Source organism: Mustela putorius, unplaced genomic scaffold (genome assembly GCF_011764305.1).
Source record: "Mustela putorius furo isolate JIRA1106 unplaced genomic scaffold, ASM1176430v1.1 tig00000508_pilon_pilon_pilon, whole genome shotgun sequence".
Taxonomy (NCBI): Eukaryota; Metazoa; Chordata; class Mammalia; order Carnivora; family Mustelidae; genus Mustela; species Mustela putorius.
In genome coordinates this window covers 16,637,199-16,651,691 of record NW_025421402.1, presented here as the reverse complement: position 1 = coordinate 16,651,691, position 14,493 = coordinate 16,637,199, and the positions used below count along the sequence as shown (strand labels likewise).

Here is a 14,493-nt window from a genome sequence, read left to right as displayed (position 1 = left end):
CCTTCCTCTCTCCCTTTCTCCGCACTCTTTCTAAAGCACTCAAGTGCAGAGGACGTACTTGAGTGCGTAACTCAGTACTTCTCTGCTCTCTGCTTCTGCCCAGCATGAACTATGAGGGGACGAGAGTGTATTTTCATGGAGCAATAGAAAGGAGAGTCTAATTTACTAAATGATTATAAAAATTAAGCAATTGAGCTTTAACTTTGTTGAATTATTGGGTGAATTTCTAGATGCTAATTCTATTTCTAAATAATACCTTTATTGGAAGAACTTGAAAACATTATATATTTTGAGTCAGTAGCATGTCTCCTGTGAAGGTGGTTGAACTTGAAAAAGACTATAAGATGTGGAAAGACATGAATTAATAATTGAACCAATTTTTTTCTGGCTAGTAATCCTGTTAGGATCCATTAGATCCCAGATTTTAAATCCATTCCTTAACCAGTGTAGAAGAAATTATTCTTCATCTATAGCTTATTTTATACAGATAATGAGTATAAATATAATCTGTATAATATAAAGTAGTATTCATATAGATTATTATTTCCTATAACATTTATTTTATGGATTATGGTATCATAATCTCCCCTTTCTTAAGTTTATGTTATTCATTTGTATTATCCTATTAGACCTTTTCTCTGTTTTCCTCAAGCAGAAAGAAAAAAGAGTGAAGCTTTTATTAATTCAGAATGGCAGCTAAAGACTTGTATATTTTCTTCTTAATTTTTTGCTCTGATATGAATCAGGAACTGTAGCAAGTATAGATAGAGCTGTTTTCAAACCAAAAATTGCATTTGGCAATGATTGTAAATGCTCCGAAGACAGATCTCTTTATCACATTGGAGTCCTGTGCTAACAGTGCCCAGTGGACAGTGAATAGTTTTTGGGTGAATGAAAACATGAAGGTGTGAATTTAAAATGAGACAAGTTGGATAATGTCAACTGAGTATTACTTCTCACATTAGCAGGTATGACCCTCATTGTTTTCTCCTCAAGTCCCTTACATACCAATCTCCCCAGGGGTTCTTAATCAATTAAATAAGATTCTCTGATATCTGAACCCCAATATCACTATTTTTAGAGTTTTAGAGTTTCCTTGGTTGTCCCACTGCATTTGCTTCCCATTCAGTCCACAGTCAGGACTAAAATGGAGTCGTCTTACTACCTCGCACCCTACATGCTGCCAGTCCAGTCCGGTCTCTTTAGTCTCTCATGCTGACCCCATCTTTTCCATTTCCTGCTGCATTATTTTGAATAAGCTCTGTTACTTTTATATTACTGTAGGATCCTAGGGAATCTTTCTGTCTCTGTTTTCTCACTGTTTGAGTACATGGTACTTACTTCTGCACTTCAGTTCAGTTGTACTTCTTTTATTCCCCCACTTATAAACCCCCAGTATTGCCTCCTGACAATCGAGTGGCTTCTCTGGCATGTTACTGAACACTCCCCATGACCTGTTTCCAGTTACCTTTCCACGTCACTGCTATCTGTCCCTCACAGATAACAGTCTAGCTCTCTGGTCTGCCTCTCTTAATATGACCTTTAACTTCACTGTCCCTTTTAGCCTGGGATTTTTTGCTCTTGCAAATATTTGGAAAAATATCTATTTGGGTACTTTGCCCATTTTTTAGGTTGGATTATTAGATTTTTACTATTAAGTTATAAAAGTATCCAGTATATTTTGAATATTAACCCCTTATCAATATGTTGTTTGCAAATATTTTCTTCCTTTGCATAGGTTGCCATTTCTTGTCATTGGTTTCCTTTGCTTGGCAGAAACTTTTTAGTTAGATGTAGTCCCACTTGTTTATTTTTGCTATTGTTGCCTTGGCTTTGGTGTCAGATCCAAAAAAAATCATTGCCAGGATCAATGTCAAGGAACGTACTTCCTGTTTTCTTCTAGGAGTCTTAGGATTTCAGATCTTGTGTTCAACTGTTTGATCCATTTTAAGTTGATATTTGTGTATGGTACAGTAGGGCTCCAGTTTCATTCTTTTGCAAGTTGGCTGTTCAGTTTTCCCAAACCATTTATTGAACAAACTGTCCTACCCCGGCATACATTCTTGACTCCTTTGTCAATTAACTGACACATATGCATGGGTTTATTTCTGGGCTCTCTATTCTGTTCCATTGGTTTTTGTGTCTGTTTTTAGCCAGTTACATGCTGTTTTGATGACAATGGCTTTGTAATACAGTTTGAAACCAGGAAGTGTAATGCCTCTAGCTTTATTCCTTATTAACACTGCTTTGGTGATTTGAGGCCTCTTATGGCTCCACACAGATTGTTTTCTTACTTATGTAAAAACTGCCATTGGAATTTTTATATTGAATACATTGGATCTGTCGATTCCTCTGGGTAGTATGGACATGTTAGCCACATTAATTTTTCCAGTCTGTGAACATAAAAGATCTCTCCATTTATTTGTGTTTTCTAACAATTATTTCATTAATATTTTGTAGTTTTCAGTGTACACATCCCTCCTTCATTAAATTTATTTCTAAGTATTATATTATTTTTGATGCTATTATATATGGGATTGCTTTCATAATTTCTCCTTCTGCTAGTTTGTTGTAGAAACAACGAATTGTGTGTCTCTTGATTTTGTATTCTGCAACTGTGCTGATTTTGTTTATTAGTTCTAACAGCTTTTTCTGGTAAGAGTTTTTAGGGTTTTCTCTTTATATATCACATCATTTGCAAGCCTATATAATTTTACTTTTTCCTTTCTGATTTGGGTGCCCCCTTTTTTTTTTCTTGCCTAATTGCTTAGGATAGGACTTCCAAAACTGAGTTGAAGTAGTAAAAGGGGGCATCCTTGTCTCATTCCTAATCTTAGAGGAAAAGCTTTCAGCTTCTCACCATTGAGTATGATGCTAGCCATGGGCTTATTATATATGTGGCTGAGGTACATTTCTTCTATATGCTGAGGTACATTCCTTCTATAACCTTCTATTAAGAGTTTTTATCATGAAAGGATGTTAAATTTTGTCAGATGCTTTTTTCTGCATCCATTGAGATGATCATACAATTTTTATCCTTCTTTTTGTTAATTTTCTATGTCACATTTATTGATTTGCAGGTGTTAAACCCTCCCTCATCCCTGGAATAAATTCCACTTGATCATTATGTGTGATCCTTTTAATGCTTTTGGTTTGCCAGTATTTTGTTGAAGATTTTTGCATCTATAATCATCAGGGATATTGGCCTATAATTTTCTTACAGTGTCCTTATCTGGCTTTGGTATTAGAATATAATGCTGATCTTAAAATGATGCAGTGTGGAAGTGTCCCCTCCTTTTTAATATTTTTAATATTTGAGAAGGATATTGCTTTCTTTTTTATTTATTTTCAACTTAAAAATTGTATTTGCTTGGAGTCATTAGAATATCAACAAAACAAGGTGCAACTTTTTTTTTTTTTTTTCCAACTACAAAGCGGTATTGAGTTAACAGAACAATTACTTTGTATTAGCTGCCTCAGAGACAAGGGAAAATGAGGACAGTACCATTCCCAGTGATAAATAATTTGGGGTGTGCACCAACAAGAAGCTGCTCTAAATCTCCATGCCCGTTTACAACCCCATCCTGTGCCAGGCAAGGTTAGTGGCTATTGAAAATACCACCAGGACAAGGCTATCTAAAGACACATTTGGTATGTTAACTGTACAGAAATAGACACTGAATAGTTTAAAACCATAACTTACACAACATTGCATTTTAGTCTTTTGTTTTTAAAAGGAATGAGTTGTGTATAAAAGGAGCTAAATGCTTTGTAGATAAGAAAAAAGCAAACCTTGCTAGAATCAACTTATCTTCTTCCTCTTCATCGTCTTCATCTTCCTCATCTTCCTCCTCTTCCATTTTTTCATTTATTTTTCAGCCTTGACAACTCCCTTTTTTGCCTCAGCAGGCTTTCCTGTAGCTGGGTATGCAGCAGTCTCCTTTCTGCACTTTTCTTGAGCTTAGCAACCTTCTCTTTCATAAAGCAGCTTGTCATCTGCTGCAACTATCCCCCTTCTCTCCCCATTTCTTTGCAACATCACCAGTGCATAGGCTGGGATGCTGATTTGGGGACGATACTCAGAACAAAACAAGAAAAAGGCCACAAGAGTCCTCTTGGGTACATTGTGATCCTTGAACTTTTTTTGGTTTCCCCTTTAGGAAGGATGTAACTTTTCATTTTTCTTTCGTCACGGGCCTTGTCCACCTTTGCCATGTCTTCAATTTTTTTTTTTTTTTTTTTTAGATTTTGTTTATTCTAGAAAGAGCACGCATGCAAATGCGGGGAGGGGGGTGGGGGGGTGGGAAGAATCTCAAGCAGACTCTGAACTGTGTACAGAGCCTGACATGGGGCTCAGTCTCCTGACAGTGAGATCATGACATAAGCCAAAACCAGGAGTTGAACGTCTAACTGCCTGAGCTACCCAAATGCCCCCATTTTTTTTTTTTTTTCCATTTTAAAAGACATGGTTTTCCTACCTCTCTGAACACTTCTTAGAAAACTCCGAGAAGTTAACTGAAGCATCTGGATGCTTCTGTGCTGGAAAGTTTGCACAAGGGATGCATATGATGAAATTTTGCCCCTCAGCTTTTTGGGACCTTCTTTGTCCATGTTTACTTATTTTTCTTCAATGAGGCACAGTCATCCAGTGCCTGTCTGACTCTCCCTTGCCCCAGAAGTGTCTTTGTGGAGTTCAGTATAGTACGATGACTGTCTATTAATTCTTCTTTAAATGTTTGGTAGAATTCACCAGTAAAGTCGTATGGTCCTGGACTTTTCTTTTCTGGGGAGGTTTTTGATTACTGCTTCAATCTCCTTACTAGAAGTTGGTCTGTTCAGATTATCTAATTATTATTTGAAATTGGTAGACTGTATTTCTAGGAATTTATCCATTTCTATGGTATCTAATATGTTGGCATGTAATGGTTTATAGTAGTTTCTTATGATCCTTAGTATTTCTGTGTTAACAGTTGCAATGTCTTCTCTTCATTTCTGATTTAATTTATTTTAGTTTTCTCTCTTTTTTCTTAATCTAGACAAAGTGTTGTCTGTTCTCTCTCTATAAAATCTAGCTTTTAGTTTCATTCATCCAGTTCTGTTATCTTTTCTATTTTGTTTACTTACACTGTAATCTTTGGTATTTCCTTCTTTTTGCTAGTTTTGGGCTTAGTTTTTGGGGGGTTTTTTGTTTGGCCGATTTTTTCTGTGTATACCTCCTTGAGGTATAAAGTTGTTTACTTGAGATCCTTTTTTCCCCCCTAATATCCTAATGTAGGCTTTTATCACCATAAACTTTCCTCTTAGAACTGTTTTTGCTGTGGTAAGTGTTTGCATGCCCATTAAGAACTGCCTGTTTGCTTTCTATAGTCCTATGTGTCTTGTGGACAGAAGCCCCATTGGTTTACAGAGCTAGATGTTTCAGGGCCCCATCCCAGGGTGAGAGTCCTGAAAGTTTGGAATACTAGGAGTATGTTCCAAACCCTGTGCCCCACAGGGAGAAGTTGGGAATTTGGGGTTTCTTACTGAGTATATGGCTTAGTGCTGGGGTGGGATTATGGTGAGAATGTGTCTCCTACCTACTTTCTCTGTTTCCTACCTACTTCAGTGTGAGTTTTTTCCTCATCTGCTCGACATGTAGGAGTCACTCAAGTAGTTTATGCATTTCTCTCAGAGGAAATTATTATCCACTTATAGATGTGTGTGTGTGTGTAGTGTAAAATATGCCTGCACACTTATCTATCCACTTATAGATGTACAATTGGTGTGTCTATGGAAAGGGAGAGTTCAGTGGCCTCCTCTGTCACCATCTTTGTCCCTAGCAGCCCCTTTCTGGTTAGTGACTATCAGCAGTAGTTTAAAGTCACAAGTGGCCACGTTGTTTGTTTAGGCATTAGGATTCCTTCAAGAATATAGTAGGTTTCTGTTGTGTTTATGGTTACTATTCCTCGCCTGGAAATGTTAGTGGCCATGATGTCTTTCCTATATCCTTACTTAGCTTTTATGCTAAATAAAGGCTTTTGCCTTGAGCCATGTGAAACAATGTCCTCCAGAGGTTAGGTACCATCTTTAAGAAACCTCTACTCTGAAGAAGGTCTAGACCAGAGCCATAGTCATGGCAGTCATAGCCCTGTTCACTCTAGCTTCCATGCCACTGCCTGCTTCCACATGGGAATTCCAAACCTGACTTTCCCTAATTATGAGTCTCTCCTTAAACTTGAATTGTAATCTCTAGACTGAAGTACCTTTTTTAGCAAATCTGTATTTTTATCCCTTTCTTTAGGCCTGCCCTTACCCATGTAGAGCAAATGAAGAAGGTGCCTTGTAGTCCTCATTCTACAAGTTTCTTTTTGGGAGATACCATAGGATACAGCATTATGAGAATTTTATTTTATACAAATAAATAAGTGTGCAGGCATATTTTACACTACACACACACACACACACACACACACACACAAAACACACACACAGTCCCATTTGAGTTATCTGTTAGTGCTGGCCTCTTTCTCTAGTCAGTTTAAAAACTGACCACATTTGTGCTTCGTTTTGTCTCTTTCATTATCTTGGGGAGGAAACCCAATATCTGAAATTTTCCTAACATTTCCTTTAACAGGAGAAGGTATATAGTGTTTGAGGTAAGTACGGACATAGTTTTAGTTATATGCCTCCCTGACTTTCTTCCCAGATAATTAAGTCCATACTTCATTCAACCTGTTCCTTATTATAAAGTTAGATACATAAAACTGACTCCTGCTGCCACATTTGGTGTCTCATAATAGAAAAAAAAACCAAGATATTTATACCCTCAGGATATGTAAATAATTTCTAAGGCAATCCTGGTCACCAAGAGTTTTAAGGGAGTCAATTTCCAGATTCCTTCGCTTCCATATTTATAGACCTTCTTTCCTGAAATCATTAGACTTGGTTACTTTGCTGATTCTCATTTTTCACAATTGGTTTTTTTCCACTTTGGAAAAAAAGACACTCCCCCTCCAGCACCCCCCCTCTCTCCCTACACCCTGCAGTCCTACTCTTACTTTGGCACATTGCTTCACAGTGTAAAATCCTTTTGGGTTCCAAACAGAGGGACATTCCAAATACTGTGCTGATATTGTATGTTGACAGATTGAATCTAATGACCAAATCACAAAGCCTTTTGCAAATTAGGTAGATAGTTTCTAATTATTTTTAGTTGTTGGATTGTTAAAAATTCTCTTTAATCTATAAATCATTGTGTGATTTTTGGCATAAATCTCTGAAGGAGTTTGATAATCAAATGATTGCTCTAACCAGGTTCTTTTTATTTCCACTCACTTGTGAACAAGGTTTCTGAGCACTCAAATTGATAAAAATAAGAAGTGTGAATAGAATCAATAATAAAGGATAATACTCGTCAATGGTTACATGAACTAGTTTGGAGGAAAAGGTTTTTTATGCCACTCCTAATAAAATTGTATTATGTTTAGGGCTATCAAAACATTTATGCTGGTTTCATTAATTAAATACTAATGATAACTTTTTCAGATCTTAAATAACTTATCAACTAAGAGTAGTTACCAGTGTTGACTGACCAATATATTCATGAAAATAATTTATTAACTCTAGTTTTATAGTCACAGAAATTTAAGAAAACTGGATGGATGGATAGATAGACAAAGACACACATTATTGTTGCAAAGGAATACGGCAAGGTTACTAATAAAAGACTTTTGAGCATAAAAAGATATTACATTAGGATAAACTTCTATGTGAAAGTGATATTGGAAATTCAGGGAGAAAATAAGCCAGGTAAATTTTCAACATTTAAAGAAGTGATTTTCATAGTGTTTTGTTTTGTTGTCAAAGCAGATATGAAATCAGTGATGATATTCGGATCCCAATGTGTATATTTAGAGGAGCGGTGTAATGGTTTTCTTCTAAAATGTTAATATATACAGTTTCAAGAAACTCATCTTCTGCAAATATTTAAATTTATGGTGAAAAATTTTAGATTTCTACCTAAAATAGGTGAGGGGGATATTTTCATAACTGTGCCAGACAACATGTATGCAAAAGTGGTTGAAGACCCATGTTGAACAGAATGCTTGCAGGAAAAAGTAACAGGATGTTCTACAAATAATGGTTTAGACAAATTGCAGTTAAGTTTACTGGCATGACTGGAAGTCTGGAAGTGTAGGCGTTTCCAGGACTGTCAAGGAGGCATTACAGCGTTTCAGGAATCCTGGGCATTTTTCACGGAAGTGCCACTAGCCATTTTCTGTGCCTTCTATATTCTCCCTTGTGATATTTATTTCTACCTGATGATAATACTTACCACATTATTCTCTAGACTATAGTTACTATATACAGACTTCATTCACCTTAGTACGAATCATGAGTTTGCCGTGGTTAGAGACTTCATCTTCTTTAAGTGACTGTATGCAGCACAATGCCTTAGGCATCAAATCATGGGCTCTGGCGTGAAGGTTAGCCAGTTCCACTACTGGCTAGTGAGGGAAAGACACACTCCCTTCCTGATACTTGCCCAAAAGTATAGGGAAAGCACAGACTAACCGTCATGGCCTCATGTCATCCCTACTACAGTTTACCTCAAAGCTGTGATAACTCATCTAAAAGAATGGCTAGAAACGGTCATTAAATTACCAAATATTCAGCAACTCCTAATTGGAAGTAAGAACAAGTACTGCCCTCAGTCAGTTATCGGATTCTTCTAAGTCGATACATGTTTTGCTTTAGAAGGTCACCTCAAAAACAGTCTGATATAGCAGTACTTCAAATAATTTTACCTCATAGCATTTCAAGCTTAAAAACAGATTCTAACGAGTAAGGGAAAAAATATTTTAAAGGCTCCAACACAATAGTGTGTAGGAATTTCAGTTTTGAAACCATGCTTTTATATGGTCACATGGTGAACCAAGTTTAGGGTAGGGGATGACCAGTCGAAAGAAGCAGGGCTGCTGAGTTGAGAAGTGAAAAAGAATGTTTTCAGAGTTAATAGAGCAAATGCCCAGCAGGGCACTCATTGTGAAAAAGCCTACGTCACAGAAGGTTTTCAGCTCAGGTTATGAAAGTCCTAGAAGTTGATGAATAATAGTATGGATTGAGGCACCTGGGGGGCTCAGTCACTAGTAAGGCAGATGCTTTCAGCTCAGGTCATGATCTCAGGGTCCTGGGATCGGGCCCCATGTCGGATTCCCTCTTTGGCGGGGATTCTGTTTCTCCGTCTCCTTTACCCTCTGCCACTCCTCCTGCTTGTGCTTTCTCTCTCTCTCTCTCTCTCTAATAAATAAATAAATAAATAAAATCTTTAAAAAGAAATAAAAGTTTGGATAGTTTCTATAAAAATTATATTTGACAATAACTTCAATTATTAAAAAGACTTACTTATAGAAATTTGGTGAACGGCCAACTTTGCTGCACACCTCAGATTATGGAATCTCAGTTTTAAAGGTAAAATGAGATGTGGTCTGTGCAGATAGTTAGAAGGCCTGCAGAATTAGGAAAAGGTGATTGTTAATAAAATAATACCTAACGTCATACTAGCTGCATATTTAGATTTCATATAATCATATATAACTGTACATATATTGCATAGGTAATCCAGTTGTTAATATATGTTAGGGCTCTTTGAATAGCAAATATTTAGCCCAGATACATGAAATAGTCATAAAAATAACTATGAAAAGGTGCACAAAAAGTGACAAGATACCCAATCCAACTAAAGCAGAGACATTTGTATCTGATTTCTGCGAAGTAACATTTTGTTTTAGAATTCACGTTTAATTATTCTGTTGACTTTCTGAAAATGTAAGTAAGAAAAGGCAGAATATAAAATTAACATATGACGACATTTTCTTTTAAAAATATTGAAGACTTCATTTTTGCAGTTACTTTCTATTCACTCTATCTCCCATTCTGTGCTAACCCTAAATGGTTCCAGAACTTTTTTCCTTTTTTCCAATCACTTATGAGATACCTGTTTTTAAATTGAGTAAATATGATATATTAATTGATTTTTTAAGTGATATTTGTGTTTGCTTTTATTTCATTTTAAAGAATAAGACTTTTATAAACCTGCAGTACTATATGTAAATCAAAACTTATTTTAAATGCAAGTGGGTAACTTCCTGTAATCCTATGATGAATTCCTTTATAAAGCAAATATTTACACTTTTTTTTTATCTTTTGTATAAATATCAAGTTTGCTTAAAGCAAGATTTGCCTGAATTAAAGGTTAGTTCGTTGGGAATACTTCTGTACTTTGAAATTTGGCATCTATTGCTTTGTAAAAATAAAAGTGGCTTCAACTTCAGATTAAGATAAATAAAATATACTGGATCAGTTCCTTTTCTGATTTACTGTGATTCCCTTGGGAAGTCGTTTTAACTTACATGTGTCTTAATTTTTATCTCTGGAATAAGGATAAGAACAGTCCTTTACATAAGACATTTTTATAAAGTACTTACGTAAAATAACAGAATAATTATTAAAGCAGGTGTTTTAGGTTGATGATCATGATGATGATGCTTTATCTGGATAGTATATTATAGTTTCCAGAGTATTTTCATATGCACAGTTTTTTACTGCCTCTCTCAAGCAGTCCCAACACCCCCATTTTATACGTAATCGGACTTTTGGAAAGTCACACAGTGTATTCTATTCAACCAAAAGTCAATTTAAAAGAACTGTATTCAGCATTTATTATGTATGATAACCCACTAAAACTGGAGTGGGGGGGAATCCTGTAAATATTACACTTGAACACTAGTGTATCTACTGACATTTAGGAATAAATAGGAAGTTATTACAAAAATTCACAGAGTAAAAGTTCACATATTACTGTAATTCACCGTGTACTATAGGAGAAGAAAATGAATATTTATTTTAAATACCTACTCTATGCCAGGTTCTTAGCATGTTTAAGCTTCCCAATCCTGTAAGAGAAGTAGGATTAATTTTATTGTATAGATGAAAAAGAGACCAAATATAATGGAAAAACTCGGATTTTTCCCTCCTTCTTTTTCCTGTGTGTGTATGTGTGGTTTTTTTAAAGATTTTTCTGTATTTATTAGAGAGAGACAGAGATAGCACTAGAGAGCAGGAGCGGGAAGGAGAGGGAGAAGCAGACTCCCCGCTGAGCAGGGAGCCCGACATGGGTTCCCATGGCAGGACCCTGAGATCATGACCTGAGCTGAGGGCGGACGCTTGCCCGGCTGAGCCACCCAGGCGCCCCTCCTGTGTGTCTTCTCTAACACTCATACAGAACGTGTCATTTCTGTCACTGGCTTTTTCTCATGACAACAAGCAGGTGTCCAGGACACCAACTGACTGTCCTGTTTCAACTTAGTTATGCCATGAGGCACCCAGACATGGCATCAGATGGTACAAGTTACAGGTTGAGTCCTACGACACCACCTTGCCCCCTAACGCCCCACATCTTCAGATGCCCCTGGCAAGCCCAGGCTGTTCCCTGTGCTTCTGACCCCGCAGATACAAATCGAAGGTTCCAACGACTGCCTCCAGCTCAGGACCCCAGTCGGATTCTGGCTATGAATCCGAGGTTCCTACATCACCTTCCTTGGGTTTATTTAATTTGCTCACAGAATTCAGAGAAATGTCTTACTTACTAGATTACTAGTTTATTATAAAAGCATATAACTCAGCAACAGCCAGATGGAAGACATACACCAGGGCCGGGTATGGGAGAAGGTGCGGGGAACTTTCCGGGTGTATACCACTATCCCTGCATCTTCTCTCTGCCCCAATCTGGAAACTTTCCAAACCTTGCCTTTTTGGATTTTTATAGAGGCTTTATTACATAGGCACGATTGATGAAATCACTGGCCTTGGGTATGGATTCAACCTCCAGCCCTCTCTCCTCCCCAGAGGTCAGGGATTGAGACAGAAAAATCCAACCGCCAGTCTAATAGTTGGCTCCCCTGGCCACTAGCTCCCAGGCTCAGGGAATGTCCAAAAACCACCTCATTAACATAACAATGTCACTCTCAACACTTGAGGAAATTCCCAGGGTTTTCAGAGCTGTGAGCAGGGAACCATGGAGTAAGACCAAATATATATGAGAAATACATTTTAATCATCCGAATAACCAAATATATAGTTTTCCTCTAAATCCCAGCATTGCACCTGCACTCAGAAAATAAAAGTAATTTGTTACAGTTCACCTACCTAGTAAGTACCGGAGCCTGTATTCAAACCTAGATCTTTCTGATTCTAAAACCCATGATTTAGCAGGCACACTGTTCTGAACTTCCTGGGTTTACATTTGCAATTTTATAAAAGAAATGAAGGTTCTCTTGAGCATAGTTGGAGCATAGTTTTCGAATTGACTTTTTGTTTCATAGAAAAAAATAATGAGGAATATCTTTACATCATGGTCATCCGGTCCACAGAACATGAGAGACCCCGAAAGAATATGGAAGACCACCTAAGCCATTGCTGTGATTCTTCTCATTTCATAGAATAACATGGTGCCTCTAGTTGTTAAAACTCTGCCCTGTATCTCAAGCCATTCATTTATCCATCCATTCAGAAAATATCTGCGAGGCCTACTATGTGCTAGATCTGTAGTAATGAACAAGACAGACATTGAGAAAAGAGACATTGATCAGTAAGCACACACTTAAATGTGTATGTACAGACTGACACACAGATGATGATTATATAGTGAGCTGAGTACTCTAAATTTAGAGAATGTTTTAAAATAAAGATTTATTTATTTATTGAAGAGAGAGAGAGTGCAAGTGGGAGAGGCATGGGGGAAAGGGAGAGAATCTCAAGCAGACTCCGCGTTGAGCACAGAGCCCACCATGGGGCTCGATCTCACAACCGTGAGACCCATGACCTGAACCTAAACCAAGCGTCGGAGGCTTAACCGACTGTGCCACTCAGGGGCCCATGTAAAAGACAACTTTTAAGAAAAAGAATTTGAACTAAAGATAGAGATAGATAAAAGGCTTCCTTAAGGAAAACAAGCTTGAGATGAAACCTCCAAGAATTAAGGAAATAATGACTAATGACAAGAGGAGCATGTCAAGCAGAGAGCACAGCTCTGTGTTCAGAGGATGAAAGCAATGTTGGCCGTAAGCACAGAATGGGAGAGAAACAGGGGGTTTGGGGTGAGACAGGAGGAAGGGAAGCAAGAACTGATGATGCTGAGGCCGGTGGGCCCTTTAGGGATTCTTTCTCCCGAGACCAGTGGACAACCCTTCAGACCTTGGTTTGCGTTTGTTTATTTATTTGTTTGCTTGAGGTAAGGGTGTGAATAACCAAATATTCAAAAAATGGAACTTGGAAGCATCACAGTAGCTCTGCAGTATGAGAAATGGAGTCAAGTTAGCAGGTTTAAGAAAAGTAACTTGCTGGTGGTTTGGATAGGGAAGAGAAAGGGGTCCAAGCTGAGCTTAGTTGTCCTTTGGAAGGTCGGTGCCGCCGTTCACTGGGCTAGTGAACTAGCTAGATGGAGACTCGGTTTGTGACAAGAAGAATCTTAGCAGTATTTATGTATTTATTAAAAAATATAGTAAGCCCAGGGGCACCTGGGTGGCTCAGTCCAACCCTTGATTTCGGCTCAGGTGATTTTGGGATTGTGAGATTGCACCTTGTATTGGGCTGATTAAGATTCTCTCCCTTCTTCTCCCTGTGTCCCCCACCCCCACCCCCATTCTCGTGCCCATATGCACGTGTACGTGCACATGCATATTCTCTCTAAAAAAATAAGTATATATAAATATATAGTAGGCCCTTTACATGTTAACTTAAAATACACGATTTTTTTTGCCCCCAAAAATTAGTGAGAACATGCTATTGCTTGCACAAATTACTTTAATGTCTGGCTTAATAGAAGACAGCTTAGATTCCTTTCAACCTGGGGTGAGATGTTGCTTTGGTTGAAGCATATGAAGAAAATCCAGCCTCACACAGATAAGTAGTTGGACAAGGCAGGAATATATTATTAGCTTTTTCATTCCAGATCTTTGTGGCTATTCTTTGATATGATATTAAAACACAAAGAGTGGTTATTTCTCAAAAGTTCTTTATAATGTCTAATCCAAAAACATATCAATGATTATTTTTTCTATTAAATCTACTGTTCTGCCTTGAACTCTGAAAGGATCACTTACACACCATGATTTAGTAAACCATACATTGGTCATACAAAGGCACAATCCCTAACAGGGGGGAAATATATTAGTCGGGTTGTCTGGGTGAATAGCTTGCTTCTAGTTGGTTATTAATCCAGATGTCATTTACAGATACCAAAAGTGTCCATTCCACATCAAGGTAGAATGTGACCTGCCAAAGAGCATCACCGTCTATGAGCTTGAGAAGTTGTTCCAGTAAGAGCAGAGACAAATCCTATTAATGTAGAGGCTGTTTATTCCCAGGTGTTTGTACCACAGAGGCTGGAGATTACATCAAAGTCTTAGGAAATCTGCCCTTTTAATTTAAGTGTCTTGTCCTTCTGCAGTATAG

At 37.5% G+C, this 14,493-nt stretch overlaps 1 protein-coding gene across 1 annotated transcript in view; it reads left to right on the top strand.

Annotated features, from left to right (window-relative positions):
- GPATCH2 (G-patch domain containing 2) overlaps positions 1-14,493 on the top strand; it is a 172,710-nt gene that overhangs the window by 105,818 nt on the left and 52,399 nt on the right. The window lies entirely within an intron of this gene.